The following is a 9,319-nucleotide window of genomic DNA, read 5'->3' as shown; positions in this document are numbered from 1 at the left end:
GGTTTGAGCTCAGCCGGCAGCCAGTCGCCACGTGGCAGCCGTTCACCTCCCCCCTCCCCTCCCCAGTGAAATAGGGGAGGGACAAAAAGAAGAAAATTCGTAGGTTGAATAAAAAGAAAGAATTTACTAAACATAACAAGAAAACAACAGTAACAGTAGTGAGTCCAAAAAGCGGGTAAAATGCAGCCGTGGCTTACCGAGCGCAGCGACCGCCCCCCGCCCCCAGCAGCACCCAACCTCACCCAAAACCTGAAAACAGCAGCAAGGAGGCAAAATTGTTTTGGATGTATTGTGATAGCTGCTTTAAATCTCTGTTTTGATTTGTTGAGTGTTATTTAGGCATTAATTTTATATACTACATAACAAACTTCTAACAGTTAAAGGCTTCTGTTGTCCCTTTGTGGTCATAGCTGATAAATCCAAGTAACTTCAGTAGAAGGATGTGAATGTGGTCAAATATGCGTTTAAAACTGTGTGTTATATAACCTCATTTTGTGTACTGACTAGAACTGGAAGCATGGAAGCAGAAATATAGAGAGCTGAATAACCAGAGCAATAGTGACTGGCGGCAAAAGATGAGCAACACCGTGGAAAAAAGCATAGATGAAAATGAGGAATTAATAAAGCTGCAAAAAGAACTGAAGGTAAAACATGGTGATGTAATTCATACTTAGGTTTAAAACCATAACTTTCATTTAGGAGTCTAAATTTTTTTTGTGTCACTATCTTCAAGAGCTAGGGCATGATGTGGCAAGTTCTTACACTGGTGAAGGAAACCTCCTCTAAAAACTGCAGTGCGTCAGTGCAGCAAGGTCTGGATGGAGTGTCTTTGTAATACACAGCATCACTGATGCCCCACAGTGGAGTGCACCCTTCACTGTGGTGTGCTGCCATGGACGGTGCTTCTCTAGCTGGGCTCCTCTTACAGCTGTCCTGAACAGATGTCAGGAGCTGGATTGTTTCAAACCTTTTTCCCATCAGTTGCTTGGGCAAATAAATTGGACACTTTAAAGATCTTGTGCTTGCTGTGTGATCTGTAAGCCCTTCCCGTTAGGCTGAGGGTTTACCTCTTAATTCTCCTTAGATTAGAAAGTAGCCTTTTTTCCCAGGCGGCTTTTCAGGTGCCTTCTGTCTTGTGTGGGAGAATGTCTGACAAGAGGTTTGATTGTGGTAGAGAAGGAGGCAAAGTTGCTGTGGATTGAAGTGACATTCCTGGTTACACACTATCTCTGTTTCCCATTCAAATTGTGCTGCATTTTTTGCTTTTCAGTCTTGAAGTAGGTTTCCTAACATGACCTGCAAGGCAGTATAAAAGATTGGGAATTTGTAAGTAAAAAGGGTCTTTTTGCCATTACCTTTGGTGTAACTTTAATAGTGTTTGTGACTTACCCAGAGCATTTTTAGAGGAAAAATAGTCTGTTCCCTGAAGACATGCCAGTCTGAATAATAAATTCTGAAAACTGCTAAACAATTGTTTTAAATGGAAAAAACAAACGAGAATGTAATACTTGCACTTGGGAATATGCTGGAGTAAAACTGTGCTAGTATTTCTGATATCTTTTTGAAACTAATGTGTTTAACGGTAATTTGGATTTTAAGACTTCTTTTTGTGTCGCTTAATCTCTGCCTATGGCTTTATTTCTGGTTCCACTAAAATAGGAGAATGAGGCAAAGTATCAAACTGATAGAAAGAACTGGCCGGAGGAGAAAATGAGACTCATAAGTCAAGTGAAAGAAGCTGAGAGCCATTGCAACAGAGAAATGAGAAAATTTGTGGAAAACGTTGGTAGAGCAACAAGCAGAAATTGTAAGTGACTGGAGGTCTCAGCAGAGTCCTCTAGCGTAAGTCTTTAGTACAGAGCAGATCTCGTGTCAAGTGTTAACAGTGTGGGCGCTTGAGGGGAGCTGGCCTTTGTCAAAGTCCCCTCACTTTATCACATGGCAAAGCCTACATGAGATCTTCTCCGTGTGAAAAGGGAAGAACAGGAGTGTCACAAAATGAAAAAGCATAATACCTAATGGAAGTGCAAGTGCCTGTTCCTTTCTGTCCTATCACCACCACCACCTTGCTGTGAATTCTTCAAACTTCATCTTGTGTGTAAAACACCAATAAGTAACCTATGCTTAAATGAATTGCTACTTAATGAAGCTGAGAAAACATACCTTGAAAAACAAGATTTCTTGCTTGGCTTTTCTGAAAAAAAGGGGGGGGGGGGGGGGGGGGAGGAAAAAGCCTATGAGGCTTTAGCAGGAAGAGAAGAAGCAGGCAGTAGTTGACAAAAAAAGCTTCTTTCCAGTAAAAATACTTGGTCAAAATGCTAGTGGTTTTGCTCCCATATCGCTTTCAAAGTAGAGTGACTGATAGTTGATAACAAGGCGGATACCTTGCCTAGTCACTGGACTGTATCAAGGTTGTAATTTCCTGAGCATATGAAATTATTATACGAATCTGTACAATCTAAAGCTATACTTGCATCTAGAAGTAGTTAGCAATGACCTTCTGGACCTGCAATCAGTACAGGAGGATGTTAGGATCTTAGGACTACTTTCACTTTGTCTGTGACTTTGCTTGCCTGAGACTTTCCAGTAATAAAATCAAAAAGTGGGCAAGCAGGAGTGGTGGTTCTTGACAAAAATTCTCTTCACAAAGAGTATAAGTATAGACACATTTTTTTCTAATTTGAAGCATGGTTTGCTTTTGTATATTTGTAGTGAAACTAGTTCGGTGTGAGCTTTTTAAGATCTACATCTCAAGTCTACTAAGGCCATAAGATAGTACTAACTATGCCAAACTAAACTGTCAGAACAGTTCAGATGGTTTGTAGAAGTTTTGGCTCTATTTCAAACATATTGAAATTGTTTGCAGCTAATATAAAAAAAGCTTTATGCTTTTCTGAAACTGAATTTGTAACAGTAACTGAAGTTTCAAAAAACTTATTAGTTCAAATAAACACTCAAGTCCATTTGATCATTTGATTGCGATTTGATTGGACTGGAAATCTGAAACAACTATCACATCTGCTGCCTTTTTCACAGAACCAAGAACTTCATGAGCAAATGGGAGGTGAACTTTTATAACCCTACATAAGTAGAGTAAAATAAAAATTTTGCGTTACATCTTCCCAGGCTGTTATATGACCTTTCTTGACTTTAAATAGAGGCCACTCATACATGAAGTTGTTGGCTTTTTGATGGACAGCTGGCTGTTTGAGCCTGCAATTCTAAAACTGATGCTGCTGAGTAATTGTAATGATGCTCATGCACATGTTAATTTCTTTTGCCAATCCTGCAATTTGTGGCAATTTTTGCTATGTTTATTAGGATAAGGAAACTGATACAGAAGAACTAAGAAAACAGGTGGCTGAGAAAGATGACTTTATAAAGGAATTGAAACAACGCGTTAACCGTAAAAGTCTTCAGTCTTTGGCAGAAGTACCTTTACCTGAAGGACAAGATAAAATAGATCAGTCTGTAAACAAAGAGGTATGTTTGTTATATTTGTAGAAAGTATGTACTAATGATATGTTGTTAATAACTTTGTTGTTTTGTTGTTTGCTCACTATATATTTCAGCAATGTGGGGAATCTCCCAAAAGTTACTTCCTGTAGTTCTTCGTACTTTAGCTGTATCATTAGTTCTGAGTTCTTGTTCATTCTTCCCTCTCCCTCTTTCAAGTCCCCTCTCAGAAATAAGAAGTACTTTAGTTAATAGAACATCACCTCTCTATACACTATAAAACTTCTGTACCCGAGGGAAAAACTAGTTAACTAATCCAGGTTCTAGAGATCTGAAGACATAATATTTGTGATGTCACCTCTGTTTGGTTATGTCACTGGTAAGGGGATTTCAGCTCAAACAACTTTCCCGATATCACCTATAGTGTGGTAATAGAGATGGTTCTGTAATTAGAGCTGCCAGTCCATATGGGGTTCACAAGAACAGAACAGTATCTTTCATCTTACTTAAAAACAAAACAATATTTGAAGTTTACACAAAGAAAAGATCGACTTTGCATATTTCCTGAACAAAAATTAAAAGGCTTGCACCTGTACTGAGCCTTCTGATTCTGACCAAATCCCTGTGTGCTACATGAGCAGTATTCAGTGAGGTAGTTTTCCTGTTAAACTGAATTAATGCTATGTGACTTCATTGCTAACTAGTAATGAAGAGAGCTGAACATGGATCTCCTAGCAGACCCTCCCCTGGCTGCTAGAAGATGCGATTCTCCTCTTGTGGCAGAACTGGACTGAATGATAAAATGCATCTCTTCATCTCTTTCCTGTCTACTGCCAAAGAAGACTGGCCAGTTTCTTGCTACTTCATCAGTTCAGCTAGTGCCGAATAGATAAAGCTTGTGATGTATGAGGGAGTAGAGAGTAGCTGTCAGAATGGTTATTGCTTTATATAGCTTTGTAATGGCAGCTAGGAGAGCACCATAAAATTAGTTATTTTTGCTATAAAATTAGTTCTAGAGAAGAATTGTTGTGAACAGTTGGTGCTGAAGTATTTACCTCAAGCCAGTAGCAGCAGTACTTGATGTTATGAGTAAGGAGAGGCTACTAACAGGATTATCATGTGAGAAACTGTTATGGTGGTGAAGTGAATGGGGTAGAGTTTTTGGGGGAAGTCAAATAATTCTCAGGAAAGATATAGTGGAGATAAAGAAGAAAATCTAAGGTGATCAGGACGATGTGTGTCTCCTGCCTTGTGAGGAGAGGCTAAGAAGCTGGCACTCTGATTAGGAGAGGTTAAGGCCACCAGAGGGTTGTGGGGCTGAGGTTTACAAAATCATGGCTGCGATGGGTAGACAGAAGGCACAACTGTCCTTGGTAAAATCCTGCAAGAACTGGGCAGCGCTTCATGAAACTAATAGGAGATAATTTTAAGACAGTTAAAATAACATATTCCTGTATGAAGCAGCTAGTAATCTTCTGGAGGTGGTGGCAACAGGTACTGTCAGCAGGGATTAGAAAAATTTTGTAGTAGAAATCCATAAATATATTTTTAAATGGATACTCTGAGGGTTAGGCAGTGGTGTAGACTCTGACAATTCTAATGCAACAGCTGAGAATGCTGGGAGAGTATGGAGAGAACAGATGACAAGGTGACCAGGATCACACACGTTATCCTTAAATAGCATCTCCCTTTGCCACTCTTGGGGCAGAATATTGAACTAGACAGACTGTTGGTGAGACCCACCAGGGCACGTCTTATGATGGCATCGTGAGTCGAGGTTACTGCCTTCGACTTGTGTTGTCTTTCAGCCCAGGTGTTCATTAGCTGTCTGCACTTGAGCTTTTGTATTGTAGCTTTAGAAAAATCAAAATATTTTGAGGTTTACAGTTTAGCATAATCTTTTCTCATTCTAAATATTTACACTTCATGGAAAAACAAAGCAGAACTAATCCTTTACTTGGACAAAGTATTCCAGTTAGATATGATGAAGTTAAAAGGAATTATTCATTATCTCGATGTCTTAGCAGTGCCTCTTCATTAAGTGAGGTAGGTACAAAACTGAAATTTAAAAATTTTATGCAGTTGTATGGGTTTTGCTAAATGCAGAATAGGGAAGAAAATGTATCCTGCTGTCTGAACAATTCTAAAGTTTTCTTCTGCAAATACCTTTCTCGGTGATCAGATCACCTGATTTAGTGGCTTTTGGTAGAAATGAAAGATGTGTAACATAATCACGTGAATAGCTATATCTGACTTCAGCTGCATGCTCTTGAAATCCTGCCTCTCACCAATGCTTATGAAGTGGCTGATTATTAGATAAGTCACTTGAAAAAAAGATAAATAAACCCTTTTAAATGGATGAGAAACAGCAGGGCAAATTGGATTTGCTTTCTTCCACTGCAGGATTCTTGTGTATAACTTTGTTAGCTAACGACGCTAGCCATTCCTACGTAACTTTTTGATTGCTAACTCTCATGAAGTAGCAGTTACAAAGAAAAATGTTTTTATTAGCCAACTCCATTTTTGGGAATGCAGTGGTGCTCGTGTTCCCACTCAGAGTCCCAGCTAAACTGCTGCCACAGAGATGCAGGAGCTGGGAAGACCACAGCTCTAACTTGCTGGTTTTGCTAAGAAAAACAGGTTGGGTGGATGGTGGAAGGTAAGTGCTGATGAGGAAGAAAAATTGTGCAAACTGACTTTTCCGTCCCACCCTCCCTGTGCAGTCCGTGCGGTTTGGCTGTGAGCAGGTACAAGACAAGGTTTTCAGCTTGTGGGCAGCGGGCTGCCTTAGTGCCTGCTCTTCCTCCAGAGAACAGGTGGTGATGTAGAAGTCTCTCGTAGGTTGAATTTGGCTTGTAGCTTGCTGGTTGGACCTCGTTACTTGCACAACTTCTCCGGTGTAGAAGGGGAAGGGAGAGTTCCTTAAAGATAGGCTAGAGAAAGGTTATACTTTTCTCTCAAAAGCTCCCATTACTGCCTAGCTCCTCAGGAGCAGCAGAGTTAAGATGAAAGTCATATCAATTCTACTCCTGCTACTTGTGAAAACTGTGACTGTCTCTGCCCTTGAGCAAAATGACTTGGAAACAAAGTATCAGGCTGAGTTCAAGTTCTGTGGTTGTGGATAGAAACATTAACTTTTTAAAATGTAATAAAGATTTAGAAATTAAGGGTTAAACTCTGCTATGCTTGAAGTAGATTCCTTCAATTAGAAGTGTTCTGAAAGTGAACAGCTGGAAAATGGAATGCTTACTTTGCAATCCATTGGGGAAAGATATGTATTATGGGTTTTTTAACTCAGTTATTTCAAAACTTGTGTTCTTAAAATTTCCATGTATTTGCAGGACCATTCAGAAATTGTCCTTCACTCTTCAGAAGTGTCCACAGAAAATGGAAATACTAGTCAGTTCCCAAAACCAGAGGTGGAAATCCAGTTCACAGCTCTGCAACCCAGTAAGATGGAGGTGAAGCACCAGGGCAGCACCTTACCACTTACAGTTAAAATGCTCAAGCCAAGAAAGAAAAGGAAGAGTGAAGAGATGGATGAGGTATGACTTAGACCAACTGACAAAATACGTTGTGCAGTTTTTCAATTTATTACTCCGATCATTTGTTAAAATCCTATCCTTTTGATTCTCACTGAGATCCTAAGGATACATAGAGAGAATATTTAAACCTCTTCCCCCCCATGCCCCACCCCCTGCCAAGTGGTGGATCTCTGGCCTATGTTGAATAAAGTCATAGATTTCAATTTATCCAGACTCTGGACACTTGTCCCTGATCGGTACTTCCTCTTTACCTTTTAATTTCTCTCTCCTTGCTCTTACTGTTTGCTTCTGTCTCTAGCTGTGATCTGCAGGATTACAGACCAGTTCAACAGAACTGCTTCTTTTGGTTTAAGCAACCATTGGTATCAATTATAATCTCTTCTAATAGGCAGTTACAAGTTAAGCCCCTGGGCTTAATCAATGCATTTCAGAGTTTCAAGACCACTTCCTTTGACTTTTTGTCCAGTCTGTGTTTTCTTTGATCTTTTTGTACTTAGAGGGAATATACAGAACTAATTGCATGAGCACCTGAACCTCCCTGGTTTCTGTAGAACTTAATTCCTCTTTAATTCCTTCAGCTGTGCTAGGTTATATGCACCAGCCTTCCTAGAGTGCTGTGGTGTCTACATGCGAGACTAAGGCTTCACAGCAGTTCAGGCTGGTAAAAATCTTCTCCGCTCCTACTCGAACTGCACATTTCTTTCCTCTGCCTTTTATCAGCACTAGCACAAACACAGCTATCTCTACAACACTTACAGAGGCTCTGAAACCCTGACACCTCATTGTGGTGGTACTTACATACCTGTAATCTTACTTGTGGGGCTTATGAATCTCTGCACTTGTAAGGACTTCTGCAGCTGACAGGGGGGTATAAGGGAGGTGACCTGTGGATCATTTGCATAAGTGGTAAGTGACGCTTTGAGTGAGTTTGTCTCAGCTGGGGAGTGAAGTGTCTGATGCTTTTCTAGCATTCTCCTTCAAGCGTTCTCAAGTGATGTTTTTTTAATCTCTTAGTAAAATAGTTAAGGGAAATGGCCACTTCAGTGATTAGTGTTCAACAGTACTTTGATAAACTCACTTTGTTAAATTTGGATTGCAAAAGTAACTGTTAAAAGCTGTGTAAGTTAATTCATCTGGAATTGAACACTTCATTCTGGAATAATGTCCAGAGTTGATTTAAACTTCCTATGTCTTGAACCAATTTTCTTTGAGAGTAGTATTCTCTTAGGCTGCTGGAAAAGTAAGTGTAAAAATAATCATCCTTCTGAAGGCACTGAAAAAGTACTGCACTTATCTACAGATGGATATATTTCATCTAACGTAGTCACCCATGTTTTGAGAAGACCATTTTACTGATCCGTTTATAAACCGTTTATACATAACATTTAGCTAAGTAATTTTTCAATAACGTGGAACTAATTTTAAAAGTATCTTATTGCTGTTTTATTCACCTGAATGTTACTCTTAAATATTTATCTTCATGTTACATATGCCAAACAGAGATAGATTATAAAGTGATTCAGTAACTTTAACTGTTACAAGTCTACTGAAGACACAATTTGGTTTTTAAATTTCCTAAAACTGAAAAGCACTGTTAAAACTAAAACTAAGGACTGAGGGGAAACCTGTAGTGCTAACATAACCACATACTGCTCGTGTCAAATTTTTTAAAAAAATAAAACAAAACCCCCTTGGTTTTTTAGAAACAAACAAAACCAAATCTTTTGCAGAGACTCCCTTCTAATTAAAGAACAAAACCCTCTTTCCATTTTCTGATGCTGTTACCAGCTGGTATGGCTGTGGGTTATCTGAACTCTCTTGGCACCACTTCACGAGATAGAAGATGTCATTACAAGACAGCTTAAGCAGGCACTGTGCTACCAACCTGGCTTTCATACTTGTCACCATAAATCTGAATTTACACTTAGATTTATTAATTTCAATTTGTGTGTTGGCTTGTCAAATCTCTTAAAGACAAAAGTATAGGAAATAATGGAGAGAAGAAAATAGTAAATGTCAGAATGGTTTGACTACAGGCATTTCTAGTTCCCTTCCACAAGTTTGTTTAGCGTTTCATTCACATTTGAATAGTTACCTCTATCCAGTATTAGTCAATGCCTCCCTACTGTTAGTCATAGCATTTAAACAGTGGCTGCTTCTCTAATACAGATAATTGTTCTTTCCAGAAGAATCCTAGTTAAAATTTGTCATATTTATTTTCTTAGGATTTTGTGAAAAGTGAGAACAAGAAAAATGCAAAACCTGCTATGACTAATTCACCTTCTACAAGCAACAAGACAATAGTTTGGTTATGTTCA

The 9,319-nt window shown here is 39.1% G+C and overlaps 1 long non-coding RNA gene across 1 annotated transcript; it reads left to right on the top strand.

Annotated features, from left to right (window-relative positions):
• The first annotated feature begins 520 nt into the window (after nt 1-520).
• Nucleotides 521-3,406, top strand: LOC141937433 (uncharacterized). The gene is made up of 3 exons (XR_012626962.1): nt 521-644; nt 1,660-1,807; nt 3,322-3,406. It is a non-coding gene; the product is annotated as an uncharacterized LOC141937433 (long non-coding RNA).
• The last annotated feature ends 5,913 nt before the right edge of the window (nt 3,407-9,319 follow it).

This window comes from Strix uralensis, chromosome Z (assembly GCF_047716275.1).
Source record: "Strix uralensis isolate ZFMK-TIS-50842 chromosome Z, bStrUra1, whole genome shotgun sequence".
NCBI lineage: Eukaryota > Metazoa > Chordata > Aves > Strigiformes > Strigidae > Strix > Strix uralensis.
The sequence above is the reverse complement of the archived record's forward strand: the minus strand, read 5'-3'. Positions and strand labels throughout refer to the sequence as shown.